At 40.1% G+C, this 21754-nt stretch overlaps 1 long non-coding RNA gene across 2 annotated transcripts in view; it reads right to left on the bottom strand.

Annotated features, from left to right (window-relative positions):
- Positions 1 to 5068: 5068 nt before the first annotated feature.
- Positions 5069 to 21754, bottom strand: part of LOC138848797 (uncharacterized) — a 113153-nt gene continuing 96467 nt past the window's right edge. For both annotated transcript variants that reach the window (XR_011386891.1, XR_011386892.1), the window contains one exon: positions 5069 to 8386. This is a non-coding gene — a long non-coding RNA (uncharacterized lncRNA). The remainder of the gene's footprint in view (positions 8387 to 21754) is intronic.

The following is a 21754-nucleotide window of genomic DNA, read 5'->3' as shown; positions in this document are numbered from 1 at the left end:
TCTCTCTCTCACTGTCCACTCTACCTGTCAAAAAAAAAAAAAAAAAAACTAATTGGCTACGCAACATCAGGAGAAGTGGCAACAACTGATAACGAGGGTATACATTGGCTAGTCCTTTAGAAATTGCCCCATAAAGTGATCTTTTAAGTGATTGGTTGGTCCTTATGCCCTGCCCCAATGACTGCAGTTTTGTGCTTTAAAAGGCTTGTTACACGTGAAATAAATGAGTTCTTGCTACACTTGGCTCCCTGCTGTGTCTGATTGTCTCCAGGATCTGGAGGCTGGGGAACAGGTGAGCAGAGCACTTACCTTTCCTCAGGCTCAGTCTATCCTGTATGGGTGGAATAAGACCCTGCAATAATCTATAGCAAAAATTTTTTTTGACAGGCAGAGTGGACAGTGAGAGAGACAGAGAGAAAGGTCTTCCTTTGCTGTTGGTTCACCCTCCAATGGCCTCCACGGCTGGTGCACTGTGGCTGGCACACTGTGCTGATCCTATGGCAGGAGCCAGGTGCTTCTCCTGGTCTCCCATGGGGTGCAGGGCCCAAGCACTTGGGCCATCCTCCACTGCACTCCCTGGCCACAGCAGAGAGCTGGCCTGGAAGAGGGGCAACCAGGACAGAATCTGGTGCCCCAACCGGGACTAGAACCTTGTGTGCCGGCGCCACAAGGTGGAGGATTAGCCTAGTGAGCCATGGCGCCAGCTCAGCAAAATATTTTTGTAAGTAACTACATTTTCTAAAACCACAAATATAAAAAATTAGGACAGTGGCATTGTTTTCTATTTTTGAAAATCTCTTTAATGTCTTGCTTAATAAAAAAAAAATTATCTGGACTCTCATAGCTGCTTGTCCTTCAATCTTGGGTAATACTGCAAGTCACACTACCCCCTGGAAAAATATCCTGTAAACTCATAGAAGGACAAGAGGGCAGGGAGCAATTAATGACAAGGCTGACAGAACTATATTTTGAGAATCCTTATAGTGAGGGACTGTTTCCCTGCTCATTTGTTGGTTGAAGGTTTAGGTGGGGAAATGGATGTTTTAAAGGGGCAGACTTTCTGGGCTCCTGAACAACAGAGCTGCATCTTGTGTCTTGTTTGAGGGGCAGAGCTGATTCAGCCCTGGACCACACAAAAGACCCATGAAATCATTTGGCCTGGCCTTAAGGCAGCCACAGGCAGGGCTGGAAATTCAACAGACTAATTTTTTTTTAACTTTTATTTAATGCATATAATTTTCCAAAGTACGACTTATGGATTACAATGGCTTCCCCCCCATACCGTCCCTCCCACCCACAACCCTCCCCTTTCCCACTCCCTCTCCCCTTCCATTCACATCAAGATTCATTTTCGATTACCTTAGTATACAGAAGATCAGCTTAGTATACATTAAGTATGGATTTCAACAGTTTGCTCCCACACAGAAACATAAAGTGAAAAATAATAGATGATTTTTTTAAATGATGATGAAATCAGATCAGACCTATTGTCATGTTTAATCCCAGTGAGAGTCAAGTTGGGAATTGATAATTTTTTTTTTTTTTTACAGAGGATCAGTTTAGTATGCATTAAGTAAGGATTTCAACAGTTTGCACCCCCATAGAAACACAAAGTGAAATATATTGTTTGAGTACTCGTTATAGCATTAAATCTCAATGTACAGCACATTAAGGATAGAGATCCTACATGAGGAGTAAGTGCACAGTGACTCCTGTTGTTGACTTTACCAATTGACACTCCTGTCTATGGCATCAGTAATCTCCCTATGCTCCAGTCATGAGTTTCCAAGGCTATGGAAGCCCTCTGAGTTCTCCGACTCTTATCTTGTTTAGACAAGGTCATAGTCAAAGTGGAGGTTCTCTCCTCCCTTCAGAGAAAGGTACCTCCTTCTTTGATGACCTGTTCTTTCCACTGGGATCTCACTCGCAGAGATCTTTTGCCAGAGTGTCTTGGCTTTCCATGCCTGAAATACTCTCATGAGCTTTTCAGCCAGATCCGAATGCCTTTAGGGCTGATTCTGAGGCCAGAGTGCTATTTAGGACATCTGCCATTCTATGAGTCTGCTGAGTATCTCACTTCCCATGTTGGATCACTCTCCCCTTTATTTACTCCATCAGTTAGCTTTAGCAGGTACTAGACTTGTCTATGTGCTCCCTTTGACTCCCAGTCCCTTCACCATGACCAACTGTGAACTGAAACTGATCACCTGGAACAGTGAGATGGCATTGGTACATGCCACCTCGATGGGATTGAATTGGAATCCCCTGGTATGCTTCCAACTCCACCACTTGGGGCAAGTCAGCCTGAGCATGTCCCAAATTATACATCTCTTCCCTCTCCCATTCCCACCACCATGTTCAACAGGGATCACATTTCAGTTAATTTTCAACACTTAAGAATAACTGTACATCAATTACAGATCTAAACCAGTCATATTAAGTAGAACAGATAAAAAAAACTACTAATTTTTAAGCTGATAATTTTCTATGGCCTGTGAATGATGTTTTAAATATCCAAATGGCCCCAGGCAGAAACAATTTCCCCACCCCTGTTAGACCCTGGAAACCAAGTGTGCTGCACACTAGGCATCTCATTGCCCTCCACAGGTGCTGTAGCTATAGGACCTTAAGAGACTGCATGTCCCACCATTCCCTTCTCCTCACCACAACCACAAGCTACAGTGTAAAATTCTCATCCTGGAATTATGTTGTGTTATCCAGGAAGATTCTATTGTAATTGTTTATCTTTGTGCAACCTAGAAGTATCATCTTTAATGAACATTAAGCTAAGTCAGAGGTTCTCAAAATACAGTCCAGGGACCAGCACCAGAAGCAGCATCTTATAACTGATTTGAAATTCAAGCTCTCTGGCCCCACCCTCCTGAACAAAGCCTCTGCAGTTGAGGCTCAGCCATCTGTAGTCTAACAAGCCTTTCAGGCGATTCCAATGCACCAAATAGTTTAAGGCATTAGCCTTGAAGTTAAACTGAGCTGGATCTTTCCTTGGAAAGGAAACCCAGCACAAGTGATAAGGAAAGCACTTTCATTCCCTTCCTATCTCCTCCCCTTCCTGTGTGAGTGGTTCTGGAGAGACAGTGGCAGTACAAGCTTTGAATCAGAAACACAAGTTTTTGTTATTCTGTTTCTCTGGAGATTCCTGATTAATCCATGGTGAATAAATTGCACTGATATATAACAAGAGATATTTGATAAAATTCCTAAATATTATGGATTAAAACCAATTAATACTGGGACCAACGTTGTGGTACAGCTGGTTGAGGTACTACTTGTGACACTGGCAACCTAAATCAACTGTGGTTGAGTCCAAACTGCTCTATTTCTGATCCAATTCACTGCTAATATGCCTGGGAAGGAAACAGAACATGGCTCAAGTACTTGGACACCCCCCAACCCAGGTGGGAGACCAGGTTAGAGTTCCAAGCTCCTGGCTGTGGCCAGGAACAGTCTCAGCCATTATAGCCATTTAGATACTGAACCAGTGGATGGAGGATCTACCTTTCTCTGTCATTTTGCCTGTAAAATGAATACTTTAAAAAGATAAAATTAATACATATAAACCCAAAATTTACTTAATATTTATTTCAAATGATTTGCTAAAATAATGTTTATGGTTGCAGCCATTAGCTTCAAAGTCAGAAGATGAGATCAAATCATTACTATTATTTACCATTGTTTCTGATACTCACAATGAACATATTTAGAAAAGGAAGCTTGTGGTATAAAAATTGTAAATGTTTCAAAACTGATTTTTGATCTAGAAAAACACTTTAAATCATACTTTGTTAAGATTTCTAGGAACAAAATAAGCACTCAAAAATGGCCATCATACATAAAGGGTAGAAATACTAATTAGATATAAATATTTTTAGCACACAATGTAGAATTTGGGGAGTGAACTGGCAGATGGAAGATTCTCTCCCTCTCTCTCTCTCTCTGCCAGTCCTTCTCTCTGTGTATAACTCTGTCAAATAAATAAATAAATATTTATAAAAAAACAACAACAGAGGAGGGGCTGGCATTGTGTGTGGCATAGCTGATTAAGTTGCCACTCACAATTCTGGCATTCCAAGAGGGATGGTTTGATTCCCAGGTGCTCCAGTTCTGATCCAGCTGTTAATATACCTGGGAAATCCACAAAAGATGACCCAAATACTTGGGTCCCTGAATGCATGTGGGAGACCTGGATGGAGTTTCAAGCACCTTTTTTTGGCCTGGCCCAACCCTAACTAGTATGGCCATTTGAGAAAGGAATCAGTAGATGGCATAACTCTCTCTCTGCCTCTCCAACTCCATCCCCTTCCTTCTCCCTCTCCCTGTAACTCCTTACCAAAAGTACTGTGAGATTAACTACAAAACTTGTTCTCAAACAGGACTTTGGATATTTGTGTGTGTGTGTGTGTGTGCTGTGGGTGTGGGGACAAACTGTTGAAATCTATACTTAGTATAGAGTTGGTCTTCTGTATATAAAGTTAATTAAAAGTTAATCTTAATGAAGAATGGGATAGGAGAGGGAATAGGAGAAGCAATGGGAGTAGGTGTGGGAGAGTGGGTACCGGAGGAAGGAACACTAAATTTGTACCTATGAAATTTCCATTCATTAAGAAAAAGCTTTAAAAAAATGTTAAAAACTCCTAAAAAAAGAAAACCTAGAGACCAGTGAACTACAAAATAATGATCTTTCAGCATTTACAGAAGCTCAGCTGCAACCTTGTATTGGTTTAAATATGGTGCTTCATCAATTTCATACAGGAAAGGGAATACACTTTGACAAATAAGCAGAAAATTTCAATACAAGTGCAGGGAAAAATATTTTTGATGCAGAAAGGGATCATAGTGCTTGAACCCCAAAAAAGAGATTTTAAAGTGATCTCTTCATGGTGGTTCTTTTTATTATTATTATTATTATTTCTTTATTCAAACATGAATTTGAAGAGGAAATCCTGTCATTTTATGTTCTGGTTGGGAGTCTAAAGTAGAAACTCACTTGCTGGCATCATTGCTTTTTTGTATTTTACAATAAACTGTCAACCCATCCACACAACCCCTGATGTCTAAAACAAAAACTTTGTAGTTGTGAGGAAAAAAAATAAAACTAGTCTCATCTTCTAACACCTTCAACGTCGCACCCAAAAATAGCATTAATTTTGGAATCTGATGTCCAATTTAAGAAAGAATTGACCATCACACTTAGTTGAATTAGTAGTGACTTGAGTTAGTAAATTACCTAATATTAAGCCCACAGAGCTCCCATCTGCCGATTCACTCCCCAAGATGGCCAGGACTGGGCTATGACAAAGCTAGCAGCCAGAAATGTATTTCTGGGTCTTCCATGTAAGTACTTGAACCATCTCCTGTTGTTTCCCACAGTGCCCATTGTCACCAAGAAGCTAGAATCTGGAGAGGAGAAGGACATGTCCCCAGGTGCTCCAATATGAGATGTGGCCATGGCAAGTGGCTCTGAAACCAATAAGCCAAACATTCCTGATGTTAGAGTAGCTTTGTTAATACTAATCTTTTAGAACACTTCTGCTCAGCATATCAACTCTGTCACAAAACAAGCACTCACAGAGTTGTATATATTGTATATGGGAATGAAGAAAGAAGGGAAGGATGAGGTTTCATTTTAGACTTGAACTTTTGGACAGCCACACAGAAGCATTCAACAGGAAGTCAAACTTAATGTCTAAAAGCCATGAAAAATGTCCCAGCTGGAGGGATACAGGAGTTTTAGATCACAAAGGGCCACATCTGTCAAGGGGAATTATACTACAGACTGAAGGGGATACAATATTGACCCCTTGATGAGTAGTGTTCAGGAGAAGAATATAGAAGTATTCAGGGAAAAAGACAATGACCCATCACTGAAGCTATGATGGAAAAGAACAGAGAAGAATTTCCATAAAAACATCATTCACAATCACTTCAAATATGGCAAAGAAAAGATATTTTAAAAGAGAGGCCAGGCATTTAGCTTAGTGCTTATCATGCTAGCTAAGATACACTAGCTCTACCTCAGAGTGCCCAGGTTGGATTTCCAGTGCCAGGTCCAGTTCCTAGCTCCCAGAATGAGGGAGGCCTAGACTACATTCCTGACTCCTGCCTCAGTCCTTCCCCACTTCTGTTTGGTATGATTGTTTAGGGAGTGAATAAGTATATGGGAGCTGTTTATCATTTAGTCCATCAGCTTCTTTCTCTGCCAAGCTCCTAAATATTTTGAAATAAGAGAGAAGATTCAAGTAAGAAAAAGAATAGTAAATAGCTTTTGGCTTTGTCTATGCATATTCTGCTAACAAAATTTTGAAGAACTGAAATAACATTACACCAAATTAAAGTGAAAACAATGGAATTATTTGTCCAAAAACAGATCTTGGGAGTCTACATTTGTGACTAACTGAGAGAAATGCATAAAGATTTATTTAAGAACCTAAAGTTGGCACCAGTATTGTGGTACAACAGGTTAAGCCTCCACCTACACTGCTGGCATTCCATGTGAGCAGACAACATGAGTCCTGGCTACTCCATTTCCAATCCAACTCCCTTGCTAATGTGCCTGAAAGAGCAGTCAAAGATGACTTGAATATTTGGGCCCCTTCCCAAATATGGGAGATGAAAATGGAGTCCCAGGCTCCTGGTTTGGCTTGGCCCAGTCCAAGCCATTGACACCATTTGAGGAATGAACCAGTAGATTGAAGATATCTCTTTCTGTCTCTCCATTCCTCCCAATTTCTGTAATTCTGCCTTTCAAACAAAAAATCTTAAAAAATAAAATAACCTGCACTAGATTTTTTTTCTCATATGCCTGACCTCATCCCTGAATCAAGCTCAGCTCCTCAAAACTATTAGACTGTCTTACTCTAACAATTCAAAAACAAACTTAACTGATTGTGTTTTAGTACTAGGTAACTCTTACCCTTGCAGAATGCTAAATATTTATTTCAGGATTGCATTAAAACACTCCTCACTCCATCATTTATGTGACAATAAAGATTGTTTCAGGCACCATGACCCACATTTAGCATATTGTACTCTAAGTTACCACTCAAATCATGTAACATATGTTTTTCTATGGCAAGAGAAAGACCAAAGACCAAATTGTCTTATTTTAGATGACTATAATGTTTCACTACCATGCCAGATTCATCATTCATCTTGTTTGTGTATATTCCCTGAGAATAAATTTTATGTGTATTTTTCATTTTAATTAATAAATTCTTATAAATTTCCTGAAATGAAAACATAACAAGCAAAGGAATATTTTAGAAAACCACTTACAGGTGAAGTACTAATTTTCTTTGCTCTTAGAAATGTGTGCAGGTGTGAGAACCACACCTGGAAGAGAAAGTGAATAGAAGGAGTTAAAAGAAGTCTTTATCTGGTTTCCTTCTACATTGATCTATGAAAAAAAATGATATGATAGAGTAAATAAAGAATAATTAATACATTACCTGAGAAAACATCAACTTCACAGTGGAGGAATAAAACTTTAAACACAGAAATGCATAATAATATGCACCCACTTCTATTAAGTGGCAGAGATTAAACTGAAGTTATCATTGGTTCAATGAAAGCATTGTCTAATTTTTAAAATAATAATAGTAAAAAATAAAATATTAAGGGTTATTGTTCAAATAAATGAAGTTATCAAAGAGATAAGCAGGCCAGCGCTGCGGCTCACTAGGCTAATCCTCTCCGCCTTGCGGCACTGGCACACTGGGTTCTAGTCCCAGTCGGGGTGCTGGATTCTGTCCCTGTTGCCCCTCTTCCAGGCCAGCTCTCTGCTGTGGCCAGGGAGTGCAGTGGAGGATGGCCCAAGTGCTTGGGCCCTGCACCCCATGGGAGACCAGAATAAGTACCTGGCTCCTGCCATCGGATCAGCACGGTGCGCTGGCCACAGAGCGCTGGCCGCGGCGGCCATTGGAGGGTGAACCAACGGCAAAGGAAGACCTTTCTCTCTGTCTCTCTCTCTCACTGTCCACTCTGCCTGTCAAAAAAAAAAAAAAAAAAGAGAGAGAGATAAGCATTATGTTGTCACTAAAATGTATATTTACTGTAGTACACTTTTCCAGTAATGATTCGAAATAACAACATTCCCTGTATTCATCCCTTCACAAGACCTTGTATTTCACCATTTCACTTGCTTTACCCATGAGATATTAATAAATGTGACAGAAACAGATAGTTTGTAAAAATATTTGCCTTCTCAGATTTTCCTTATTTGACACAATTATCTTCTGGAAAACCCTGGGTCCTGCCTGTGGAAGAGGTAGAATCTAGCCAAGATTCACCAAAAATCACCATTTGAGTGACTGCTCCAATCTTGATTCAATTCCAGTTTCCTGCAAAAGCACACCCTGAAGAAAATCACCTGAAAAGCAATGTTGCAAATAGGTGTTAGCCTTTGAGCTGTGTTGGAGACTTGAATTGAGTTATTTTTTAAATAAAATTACTTATTCAAAAAACAGATAAATCTTCTCTAAACCGAGATCTTCCAGTTTAAAGTCACCACATATGTGTTGTGTCTATAGATATGCTTACTGTGAACATGACATGTAATGGAAGGTGGGATACATATGTTCTCTTGCCAAATAGAGTCTCCATGATTCAGACAGGACAGAGCACAACCTCTCAGCCACACACACACAGAGAACATATTCCTGGCAACAAGCTATCTAGAGAAAACACAAAAGAGGATGCCTTGCCTCCAAATTGGCTGTTTCACAACATTTCACTGTGTCATGACAAGGGAGAAAAAAATAGACCTGGATTCAAATAGCACCAAATCTCTTTGCTCTTACTGAATCTTAAACTTTCTGTCATATTTCTTCACTTCCTGTATGTCTTTTGAATTTACTATAACAGCTTCTTGTTTAGATTTTAAGTAATTCTTATAAATTTTACTAAAAAAACAAGTGTCCCTACTGCTATTCACTGTCATGCTTAAATTCTATACATCACTCAATTTTAATGCTTATGAGCTTAGTTAATTAATGATTATGTTTGTAATTGCCACATATGATAAATTTAGTTAATTTACTTATTTTTAGTTAAAAGAATTAAACTCAATCAAATATTAGTCTCAGAACTGATTCATGGTATAATTTATGTGTTCTGGAGGCTTTTCAGATGTTGATTACATTTGCCATTAAAATACAATTTTAAAAAATCCTGTGAAGGATAACTCCATGTGCACTAAACTGGTAAAATCCAGGGCATGTGATGAAAAACACACATAATGGTAAATTTGGAAAAGCTGGTAAGTATTATAAATGGTTGGCAAGAGCTTAAAAACCCACAATGACTCACTATGTCACTATTTTAGTATATATAAATGCTGAGAAAATCAGAAGTATTTGTTAAAATTTCTACTACGATGCACTAGATTTATGATTTTCAGAATGTACTTCCCTATATATACTGTAGTTCTGTGCTAGCTTTGAGTAGCAGAAAGGCTTCTTTTGCTGTTTTTTAAAGATTTATTTTTTATTTGAGAGGTCAAGTTACAGACATAGAGAAGAAGAGATAGAAAGAGAGGTCTTTTAGCCACTGGTTCACTCCCAAAATGGCTGCAACAGCTGGAGCTAAACAAATACAAAGCCAGGAGCTAGAAGCTTCCTCTGGGTGTCCCATATGGGTGCAGGGTCCCAAGCACTTTGGTCATCTTCCACTGCTTTCCCAGACAAATAGCAAAGAGCTGTATTGGAAGTGCAGCAGCAATGACTGGAATCAGCACTCATATGGGATGATGGTGCTTCAGGTGAAGGTTTAACCTACTATGCCACAGCGTTGGCCCAGTGATAAATTTTAGGAAGACATCCTTCATGTAGATTAGTCTATAATATTGTAAGGTAAGGTTTAGGTTTTATTTCCCACACATCAGTGTTTATCTTTTGGCAACTATAAATATTGAATATCATGAATATGTATATATATGTACATATTTTGTAGCTGCAGATTTTGTCATTCTTTCTTTCTCTTTTTAATGCCTATTATGCCATTTTATGGAAATTGTATTGATATTACCTGTACACAATGATCAGGCATTTCCATTGTAATATGTGTTTATGTGTACAAGAAGTTTTGTGTCTGTGTGTATACGAGTGCACAATTTTTGATAGCTTCAAAAGTAATGCTGTGAGAAATATTAACACTCATTTCAAAATCTGTCCTCCCCAGAGATGGATGTCTATGAGTCAGACCACAAGACCCCTCTAAGTGTTATGGACTGAAATGTGCTTTCCTAAACTCACACATTAAAGTGCTAACCACCAACATGACTCTACCTGGAGAAAGTGCTTTTTAGCAGGTCAAATAATATCTTATGTGTGACGTCCATCAGGAGAAAGATTTCTGGAAAAATCAAGCCAGTATGACCTTGATCTTGTATTTTCAAACTTCACAACTCTAAGAAGTAAATTTCCATGATATAAAACATATTATCTATGGACTTTTGTTAGCAAAGTAATACAACCTTATTTCTGCCAGCATTTCCTGCAGCCACCTAGAAGGTCCACACCATTATCAGGGAAACACAGAAGCTAAAACTATGACTTCAGATGGACAAACCTCTAGAAACACAAGAAAGATACCCTTCTCAATGACCCAGAAAAAATAAAAAATGTGTCAAAGCCAAGGACAGTAGAAAACAGTGAATAATAAAGATCACAGCAGAAGTAAATAAGGAAGAAACTTGAGAAATTAAAATTAATAAAATTAAGAGCTAGTTCATTAAAAAAAATTCTCAAGCTATAGTAAGAGAAATAGGAAATGATCCAAATGGATGAGATCAAAGAGAGGAAATAATATCTATTCAAACAGGAAAATAAGAATTTGCATTCATATTTCTGTTTGCAGATAGCATGATTTTATATGGAGAGAAACCTAAGAACATCATCAAGAAAATTCTGAAAATGATAAATGAACTTAGCAAAATTGACAATACAAAATAAAATCAGTTGCACTTTTGTACATAATAGTCAACTCACTTGGGAAACAAATTATAAGAACAAACATATTTACAATTTTCACAAGAAAATAAAATACCTCACAATAAATTTAATCCAGGATATGAAAGCCCTCTACAATAAAAGTCACAAAACAATGATGAAAGAAAATAAATATATAAACATTGGAAAGATGTCTAATGAACCTTGATTGAAACAATTTGTATGATTGAGCTTTTATACTAACCAAAGTAATGTGTACCTTTGATGCAATTTGCCTTGAAACACCAATTAAATTCTTCACAGAGGGAATAGCACTGGGGCACAATGGGTTACATTTCCACCTGCAATGCAAGGATCCCATAGAATAATTGTTTAAGTACTGTCAGCTCTACTTTTGATCCAGCTCTCTGTTAATGTGATTGAGAAAGTGGGACAAGATGACCCAAGTACCTGAGTCTTTGCCACCAATGTGGGAGATGGAGAGGGAGTTCCAGACTCTAGATTTGTCCTTGCTCAGCACCAGCCATTGTTTCCTTTAGGGAAGTGAACCAAGAGATGAAAGACCTCTTTCACTCTCTGATTCTCTTTGTCACTCTGTCTTTCAAATAAATAAATCTTTTCAAAAAGAAAACCAATTCTTCACAGAAGTAGAAAATAAAAAACTAAACTTCATTTGAAATCAGAAAGCCCCAAATTTCAAAGCCATCTTGAACAACATAATAAATCTGAAGGCACCACAATATCTAATTTCAAGACATTATAAAAGTAGTGTAAGCATTGGCATAATATCAGACACATAGTTCAATGGAACAGAACAAACATCTCAGAAATAAACCCACACTTCCACAAGCAACTTATCTTTAACAAAGGAATAAAAATACCCTGAAAAAAGAAGAATCTTTTTAAAAATGGTCCAGAGAAAACTGATTATCCATATGTAGAAGACTAAAAACAAAATCTAACACATCTTACACTATGTAAAAGTGAACTCACAGTAATGTAATACCTAAATAGAAGACCAAAAACTAAGTAAACATAGAGAAAGTGTATAACACTGGCATAGAAACAGCTATTGTATAAGATTCCAAAAGCACAAGCAATAAAAATAAAAATAAATTTGATAATATCAAATAAGATGCTTCATACAAAAAAGTAATCATCAGAGTCAAGATACAATGAGCACAGTGGCAGAAAACACTTGAAAAATCTGAATATGACAAAGGATTTATGTCCAGAATATATGGAGAATTGGAAAAACTCTAAACAAAAAAAAATAGCACAGTTAAGAAATGGGCAAGGATCATAATAGACATTCTATCAGAAAAAAAATATAAATGGTCAAAACATGTGAATGTGCTCAGTGTCACTAACCATCAGGGAAATGTAAATCAAACCACAATATGAGGATCCAAAACCTATAAGAGAATGCAATGCTCAGGTTTTTGTCTGTGCATTGAGTGGGTTTAGAAGATCCTGTTCACCAGCAGCGAGAAGAATCTACATGTAGGCAAAGAAAATCTTACTCTTTTTCTAACAGGCTTATTTGAATCTTGACCAGTTCCTGTTAGCCTTGCCACAAACTTTCCAGTTTCACTAATTTCCATCTGCTAAACTCTTATTTAATCTCCTCTCTGTATAGTAGTCCTTCTATCTATTGAGGATACATTTGTCTTGTTTTGTTTTATTCCTTCTGTCTCTTACTAATTTCTTGCAAGGAAGTGTGACCCTCAAAAGATCCATTTATTTATGCAGTCTTCAGTTTTCATTAGTGACTACATGCCAAGTAGTATGTTAAAGGCAAGGCATAGATCAGAGTTTGTGAAATCAAGAGGCTTCCATAGCCTTGGCAACTCATGACAAGAGCCTTGGGTGATTGCTGACATCATAAATAAGAGTGTCAATTGTTAAATCAACAATGGAAGTCACTACACACCTACTCCCCATGTAGGATCTCTGTCCTTAATGTGCTGTACTATGCAAATTAATGGTAAAACTACTACTCAAACAGTACTTTTTTTAACTTTTATTTAATAAATATAAATTTTCAAAGTACAGCATATGGATTATAGTGGCTTTTTCCTTCCCCATAACTTCCCTCCCACCCGAAACCCTCCCATCTCCTGCTCCCTCTCCCATTCCATTCACATCAAGATTCATTTTCAATTCTCTTTATATACAGAAGATCAATTTAGTATATGTTAAGTAAAGAGTTCATCTGTTTGCACCCACACAGAAATACAAAGTGTAAAGTACTGTTTGAGTACTAGTTATAGCATTAATTCACATGTACAACACATTAAGGTCAGAGATCCTACATGAGGAGTAAGTGCACAATGACTCCTGTTGTTGACTTAACAATTGACACTCTTGTTTATGGCATCAGTAATCAACCTAGGCTCTTGTCATTAGTTGCCAAGGCTATGGAAGCCTTTTGAGTTCACTGACTCTGATCTTATTTAGACAAGGCCATGGTCAAAGTGGAAGTTCTCTCCTCCCTTCAGAGAAAGGTACCTCCTTCTTTGATGGCCCCATTATTTCCACTGGGATCTTACTCGCAGAGATATTTCATTTAGTTTTTATTTATTTATTTATTTTTTTTTGCCAGAGTGTCTTGGCTTTCCATGCCTAAAATACTCTCCTGGGTTCTTCAGCCAGATCTGAATGCCTTAAGGGCTGATTCTGAGGCCAGAGTGTTTTAAAAAGTACTTTATACTTTGTGTTTCTGTGTGGGTGCAAGCTGTTGAAATCTTTACTTAATAAATACTAAGTTGATCTTCTGTATATGAAGATAATTGAAAATGAATCTTGATGAAGAATGGGATGGGAAAGGGAGTGAGAGATGGGATGGTTGCAGCTGGGAGGGAGGTTATGGGGGGAAAAGCCACTATAATCCAAAAGTTGTACTTTGGAAATTTACATTTATTAAATAAAAGTTGAAAAAAAGGCAAGGCATAGGCCAGAAACTAAGCAAAATTCACTCTGCTTAAAGCAGAGTTGGGGTCAGGAGCCATTCACTAAGACAAAGATGGAGAAGTAGGCAGAAGTAAGATAAAAAAGGGTCATGTAGCTTTCTTACTAGCATGAAGATATGAAGGTGCAATAAGGTGGCAGCTATTGTGTTTTACTTTCTGCTTGAGGAATTGCTTGAAGTTGAGAGCAAGACCGGGAGCCATGTTAGATAAATATTGCAATTCCATTTGTGTAGGAGATAGCAGATCTAAGGAAGGTGGCTAGTGGAATGAAGAGATTTGAGCAGGGAGATGGCAATTGGAATGAAGAGAATTGAGCAGCTAAGGAATAGAATCATCCAGTCATAAATGAATGGAAAAAGGAAAGAATTGATGATTCCCAAATATTTGCCTTTTAGAGTAGTTTGAATGTTAGTGACATATTCCAAGATAAGGATTACCAAAGTGGAAGAAAGTTTTACTTTTAATTTTGCTCATATTGATTTTGAGGAACCTGTAAAGGTTATAGTTGAGTTCTATGCTAAGGAAAAATGTAAATTTCTTTAGTATAATATAAAGTATGAATCATGAGGAGTAGAAGAAATTAGCTAGGCACTGCACATTTGTGTAAAGTGTGAAAACAACCACTGCAATGGTAAACATTTGAGCAATATCAATATTTAGTTTTAGGCAGAAGTGATGGCAAATGGACTCAAAAGGAGTAATCAGAAGTTCAGAGGAAAGCCAGGATATGAGATAGGATGTATGCTGAGAGAGGCAGTATTTGAGGAGGGAGCTTGGAAATGTGTCAGATGACGCCTTCTAATCCCTTTCTTTATTCTTATTTGTTCTCTATCCCATTAACCTGCTTTACTTTCATAATAAAATTTATTCTTAATGAACTTGTATTTTATATTTTCTTATTAGCATGTGATCATATTATCACTAAGAGAAAAAGGTTCTATATTCAGTGCATAAAAAAGGGTTTGGCACATAGTAGAACTTTAATGAAGTGCTGAGCGAATGACATTCACTCAGTCAATGAGGAATTAAAAGCATAAATTGCGTTAACCAACACAGTAATTACTAATGACCTTGGAAAGAGCAATTTGAGAGGAATACTGGGAATAAAAATAAGGCTTCAAAAAACTGAATAACAGAAAGAAAGGAAATTGGGTTTATGCCAACATTGAAGACTTTTTTGAAGAATTTAAATTGATATTGAGAGGGGCTGGCACTGTGGCATAGTGAGTTAAGCTGCCACCTGTGATGCCAGCATCCCATTGAATACCAGTTTGAGTCTAGGCTACTTCACTTACAATTCAACTCCCTTCTAAGGCACCTGAGGAAGTAGCAGAAGATGAATCAAGGACCTGGACTTCTGCCTCTTATGTGGGAGACCTGAATAAACCCTGACTTAAGCTTGTCTCAGCCCCAGCTGTTGTGACATTTTGGGTAATGAGCCAGCAGATGAGAGATCTGCCTGTCTTTCCCTCTCCCTCTCTCTATAACTCTTCCATTCAATTAAAAAATAAATATTAATAAACTGATAAAATAAAAAAGTCACTGTAATCCAAAAGCTGTACTTTGGAAATTTATATTTATTAAATTAAAGTTAAAAAAATAAACTGATAAAAGAAAAAGACAATGGTATATCATCTTATTCCAAAAAGGTAAAAAATAATAAATGATAGAGAGGACATGGGAAAAGAAACCACCATACAGTATGGGTGAAAGTGCAAATTAGTACAGGTGTTATGGAGAACAGTATGGACATTCCTCAAAAAACATAAAAGTGAATCTACCATGACACAGTTATCTTACTCTTGGCTATATAGTAGAAATAAATGAAATCAGCATAGCATATCAAAGAGACAACAATTTTTCTATAGTCACTACAATGCAGTTCACAGCAGCTATGATTTGGAACCAATCTAGCTGTCAATCAATGAAAAGTGGACAAGGGAACATCATTTAGACACAAAAAGAATAAAATGTTATATCCTGCAAAATGTAAAGAAGGAAGTCATAAAATCAACTGAAATAAGCCAGGACCAAAACCACAAATGTCACATGTTCCTTGTCATCTATGGAAGTGAAAAAAATAATGAATCTGACCATAGAATTGAGATTATTAGAGGTTGGGAAGGGTAGAGGGTAGGGATAGAGGGGGACTGAATAACAGGCAGCAAAATACACTGAAGCAGAAGTAACTTTGGTGTTCCATAATACAATTTGATGACTACAGTTCACCACATTAGGTATTGTGTAAGGGACTGGAGGAGAGGAGCTAGTAGGCTCAAATTTATAAAGAGGAAATTGGAAACACAGCAGCCTATTTTGATCAATTTCTATGTTGTATACATGTTCAAATATGCCACTATACCCTATAATAATATGACTAGTAAAGATTAATCAAAAGTTATTTTTTTTTTGACAGACAGAGTGGACAGTGAGAGAGAGACAGAGAGAAAGGTATTTGTTTTCCATTGGTTCACCCCACAATGGCCACTGCAGCCGGCACACTGTGGCCGGAGCACCACGCTGATCCGAAGCCAGGAGCCAGGTGCTTCCTCCTGGTCTCCCATGCGGGTGCAGGGCCCAAGCACTTGGGCCATCCTCCACTGCCTTTCCAGGCCACAGCAGAGAGCTGGACTGGAAGAGGAGCAACTGGGACAGAATCCAGCACCCCAACCAGGGCTAGAACCCGGGATGCCAGTGCCGCAGGCAGAGGATTAGCCTATTGAGCCACGGCACCAGCAAGGATCTACTTCTTAAACTAGTTGCCGGTGCCAACTAGTAACAGGGTCCAATGACTTCCCTGTACTACATAGGAAGGTAATATAAAAGTGCTTTCTTCTGGCGAGAATACAAACTGATACAAAGGGACAATTTCTTGCAATTGGTTAACCAAAGTCAGGAAGAGAGAACACATGGAGTCAATGGCAAGCTTGGTAGCTCAACCCTAATCCTGCAAAGAACTTAATCAATGGCTACAACCATTCCTGATATTGTATGAGGAGCAAAGTGATCTAATTTGGAAGATAGCTAAGAACGAAGTCTCCTGGCCTGCCTCTTGTGATGCCATCTTCAAGGGAAATGTTCACTATGATCATGATCATGATCATGATCATAGATCATGAACTTTTTGAAATGCCTTCATAAGAATATATATGCATGAGGCTAGTATTGTGGCATAATAGGATAATCACCATCTTTGAAGCTGGTATCCCTTATGGGCAATAGTTCATGTTCCAGCTGCTCCACTTCTGCTCTAACTCCTGCTGATAAGCCTGGGAAAGCAGTAAAAAATGATCAAAATCCTTGGCTCTTACACCCACATGGGAGATCTGGGTGAAGCTCCTAAATCATGGCTTCAGCCTGGCCCATCCTTAGCCATTGCACCCACTTGGGTAGTGAATCAGCAGATGAAAATCTCTCTCTGCCTGTCTCTCTGCCTTATGAATGAAATGAAAATAAGTAAATAATTTTTTAATTTTTTTATTTGACAGACAGTGAGAGAGAAAGAGAGAAAGGTCTTACTTCCATTGGTTCACCCCCCAAATGGCCGCTACAGCTGGCATGCTGCGCCAATCCAAAGCCAGGAGCCAGGGGCTTCCTCCAGGTCTCCCACATGGGTGCAGGCACTCAAGCACTTGAGCCATCCTCCACTGCCTTCCCGGGCCACAGCAGAAAGCTGGACTGGAAGAGGAGCAGCTGGGACTAGAACCCAGTGCCCAAATGGGATGCTGGCACCACAGGCAGAGGATTAGCCAAGTAAGCTATGGCACTGGTCACAGTAAATAAAATTTTTAAAAGTGATATATATATATGCATGCATCTTTTTTTCTTTATAAAGGGACATTTTTTTCTGTACTTTGCTTTACATATAAGCATTCTATCCCTAAATCATTTTTCTGGCCATAACATATTTAGTATTTCATTGTAATGTATTTTACCAATTACCTATCAATATTCATTTAGGTTGTCTATGTTGTATTCCTATTATAAACAGTATTACAAATAAATTGCATAATCTTTATATATTTGGCCAAATATATGTAAGATAACATCCTTTAGTTGAATCCTACTGAGACATTTGAATTTAAAGTATTTTGCATAGAAATCTGTTACATTATCCTCCAAAGAGACTACTGCATTGCACTACTACCAATAAGAGTGAAAGTGCTTGTTTTCCCACACCTTCAACAAGTGTGTGTGATCAGACTCAGAATTCCTTCAGATGCTTCCAATTTCTCATTTCTTCTGACCTCTATATTCAAGTTTTCTTTCCTTCTTTTCACTTCTCTGTTAAGATGGTCCTGCATTTATTTCCTCTGCATTTACCTTCTGCCATCCCTCATACTGCCAACCTCATTTTGCTGGTCTCAAACTCCCCTTATACATTCCCTAAAGTTCAGCACAACTGAATAGAAAACAGGTGCTCTATCACTGGTCTTCCAATTTGCCAGCCTCCTGAACCAACAGAGAATGTTATTCAGGAAACATGGCAAAACTTAATCTGGGTCATATTATAAGAAATAACTTCCTATTGGTATAGCCATGAGGAAAAGTTTTCTATAATAATTCTGTATTGGCTTTTGTTAAAATGAAATCTTGGCTGGTATAGTGAGTGAAGCTGCCATGTGCAGTGCTGGCATCCCATATGGGCACCATTTTGAGTCCTTGCTGCTCCATTTCTGATCCAGCTCCCTGCTAATGAGCCTGAGAAAGCAGCAGAGGATGGCTCCAGTGCTTAGGCCCCTTCACCCACATGGGAGACCTGGATGAAGCTCCTGGTTCCTGGCTTCAGTCTATCCCAGTGCTGGCTGTTGCAATCATTAGAGGGGTGAATCAGCAGATGGAGGATTTCTCCCCTTCCTTTCTGTCTCTCCCTCCCCCTGCCACTCTGTATGTGTGTGTGTGTGTGTGTGTGTGTCTGCCTATCCTTCTGGATTTCAACTAAATAAATAAACCTTTAAAAAAAGGACATGCAGGTAACTTTAAAAACAATGGAATTCTTTTCCTATATTCCATATTGGATGGGATTCCTGCCTTTTGAAACAATAGCTTGTGATTTTTATTCATTACACCTTCTTGGGAACTGGGGTGAGAGTAAGTAAAAACAGGGATAAAAGAAAGGGAAGAAAACAACCCTAAAAATACCACATTGTAAAGTAGGAACTGTCGCTCCCCCTCTTCGTGGAGGAACGACACAGGACCCTGCGCTGTTCTCTCGTCTGCTCGGCCCTCCCCGGGTTTGCTGCTGGTTCTTCCCGGGTTGGCTACTATCCCTTCCACCTCCGTGGAAGGGCAGTTCCCCCTGGCCGCTTTCCCCACTTCCGCAGGGGAGCGGCACACCGCCGGCCGGCTCTCTCGGGGGCTGCACGGGTTCCCTTAGATGTTCCCCATAGATGTTCCTGGTGCATGCCGTCTCTCTCCTCCTTTATAGTCCTCCTCCGCCAATCCCAACTCGGCTGAGTACGCTGCTCTCCAATCAGGAGCAAGTCCTACAGTTAATTGGTTGAACTGGAGGCAGCTGTGCGGAAGCTGTTTACTTCTCTCCCAGCGCCATATTGTGGGAGAGCAGATGCATAGAATAAGTCCTAATTCGAGTAACTTAGTCTAGTCCGGATTGCTCCCCACAGATCCCCCTTTCTTTTTATTTTTTAGCGTTGATACGCACCTGTCTTCGGTGTCCCGCAGCACACACTCTGCTGTACTTGCTAGAGTTGCCACAGGCTCTTACAAGTCCTATCAGGCAAACCGAATCCGGGTCCTCTCTTCGCCATGTTGTGAGGAGGTTTCTAGGCGCTGATGCGTGCCTGTGTTCGGTGCCCTGCAGCGCATGCTCTGCTCTGCTAGAACTGCCTGCAGGTGTTTACAAAACCTATCAGGCAAACCGAATCCAAGCCTTCTCATTGCCTTATTGTGGGGGAGACTTATTAGTGTTGGTTCGTGCCTATCTTCGGTGACCTGCAGCTCATACTCTGGTCGAGCTTTGCTAGCGCTTACCGCCTTAAATCAGGCAGACCGAATCCAAGCCTCCTAATTGGCATGTTGAGGGGAGGCCTTATTTCTCTCTATTTCTCTATCTCCGGGCATTCCTATTTCTCCCATTTTACTTCTATCTTCCAGCATTCCTATTTCTCTCACTTTACTTCTAAAACTTCTGTTTCTCTTATCCCCGCAGCTTTCCGGCACCTCGCCCCGCCGGCGGGTTCCCGGCTCTGCGCCGCTTCAGCCCGTGCGCCTCTCTCATCTGCGCAGCTTCCCGGCTTTGCTCGGCTCGGCTTTGCGAGCTCCGCGGTCTCCACGCTTAACCCTTTCGCGTCTGAACCACGGCCTACGCCAGCGTTCCCTATCTATTCACGCCCCGTGCTCTCTCTGCACGCGGCGGCTTCCGCGAGTAACACAGCGTAGCTTGCGTCTCCGCCACTAGGATTCAATCTAAGTTCCCCGGGCTAGCCTGGCGAATTCAACCCAGCGTACGTCTCCGCCCCACGATTTGGCTTCCCGTCCTTTGCTCCCCGGGCTAATCAGACGGATCCCAATCTGGCTTACGTCTCAGCTTCTGGTTTCAACTTTTCGCCCCCTATTCCCGGGCTAACTTGAGAACCCCAAAGTGGCTTTCGTTTCCGCCTCGGCCTGCCCCCCGCGGCTTCAATTTCCCTAACATTTTTCTCTACCCGGTATGTTTCCCCAAGCTTTCCTCCAACGATATTCCTCCCTCATTTCTCCTGGCCTCTCCCCACAGTCCGCGTCCGAATCTGTTTGTTCTAGCTTTCACTTTCTCTTTCGACCTTAGAGATTTCTCCCAGCTTCCCCCCGTAGTCCGTATCCGAGTCTATGCCTAGGCTTTCAATAGCTTCTTCCGGCTCCTTTTTCGTCCGGTTTTTCCCTAGGCTGTTTCGAGTCTATGCCTAGGCTTTCAATAGCTTCTTCCGGCTCCTTTTTCGTCCGGCTTTTCCCTAGGCTGTTTGCTAGTTTCTCTCTCCGGTATTTTCCCATTTCTTCCCGTTTCTTCCCTCCTAGGTTTCCTATCCGTCCTAAGTTTCCTATCCGTCCTAGGTTTTCTATCCGAGTCAGGTTTCCTATCCGAGTCACGGCACCATTATGTCGCTCCCCGTCTTCATGGGGGAACGACACTAAACCCTGCCTAGGCTTCATATCCGAGTCACGGCACCATTATGTCGCTCCCCCTCTTCGTGGAGGAACGACACAGGACCCTGCGCTGTTCTCTCGTCTGCTCGGCCCTCCCCGGGTTTGCTGCTGGTTCTTCCCGGGTTGGCTACTATCCCTTCCACCTCCGTGGAAGGGCAGTTCCCCCTGGCCGCTTTCCCCACTTCCGCAGGGGAGCGGCACACCGCCGGCCGGCTCTCTCGGGGGCTGCACGGGTTCCCTTAGATGTTCCCCATAGATGTTCCTGGTGCATGCCGTCTCTCTCCTCCTTTATAGTCCTCCTCCGCCAATCCCAACTCGGCTGAGTACGCTGCTCTCCAATCAGGAGCAAGTCCTACAGTTAATTGGTTGAACTGGAGGCAGCTGTGCGGAAGCTGTTTACTTCTCTCCCAGCGCCATATTGTGGGAGAGCAGATGCATAGAATAAGTCCTAATTCGAGTAACTTAGTCTAGTCCGGATTGCTCCCCACAGGAACAAATGGGCAAGAAGGCTGAAGGTGAGGAGGGAAAAAAGTGAAATTCTTCAATCCTCAAAAAAAGAAAGGAATGAAGAAGGAAGTGTTATGTAGGGAAGTATGGTTATGTTCTTAAGATTGTATCTGTGAAATACATTGAATCTGTCCTCTATATATTAAATATATTAAATAAAGTATTTAAAAA

This window comes from Oryctolagus cuniculus, chromosome 2, assembly GCF_964237555.1.
Source record: "Oryctolagus cuniculus chromosome 2, mOryCun1.1, whole genome shotgun sequence".
NCBI classification, from domain to species: Eukaryota; Metazoa; Chordata; class Mammalia; order Lagomorpha; family Leporidae; genus Oryctolagus; species Oryctolagus cuniculus.
Note: the sequence above shows the minus strand (reverse complement) of the source record. Positions and strands in the feature narration are given on the sequence as shown.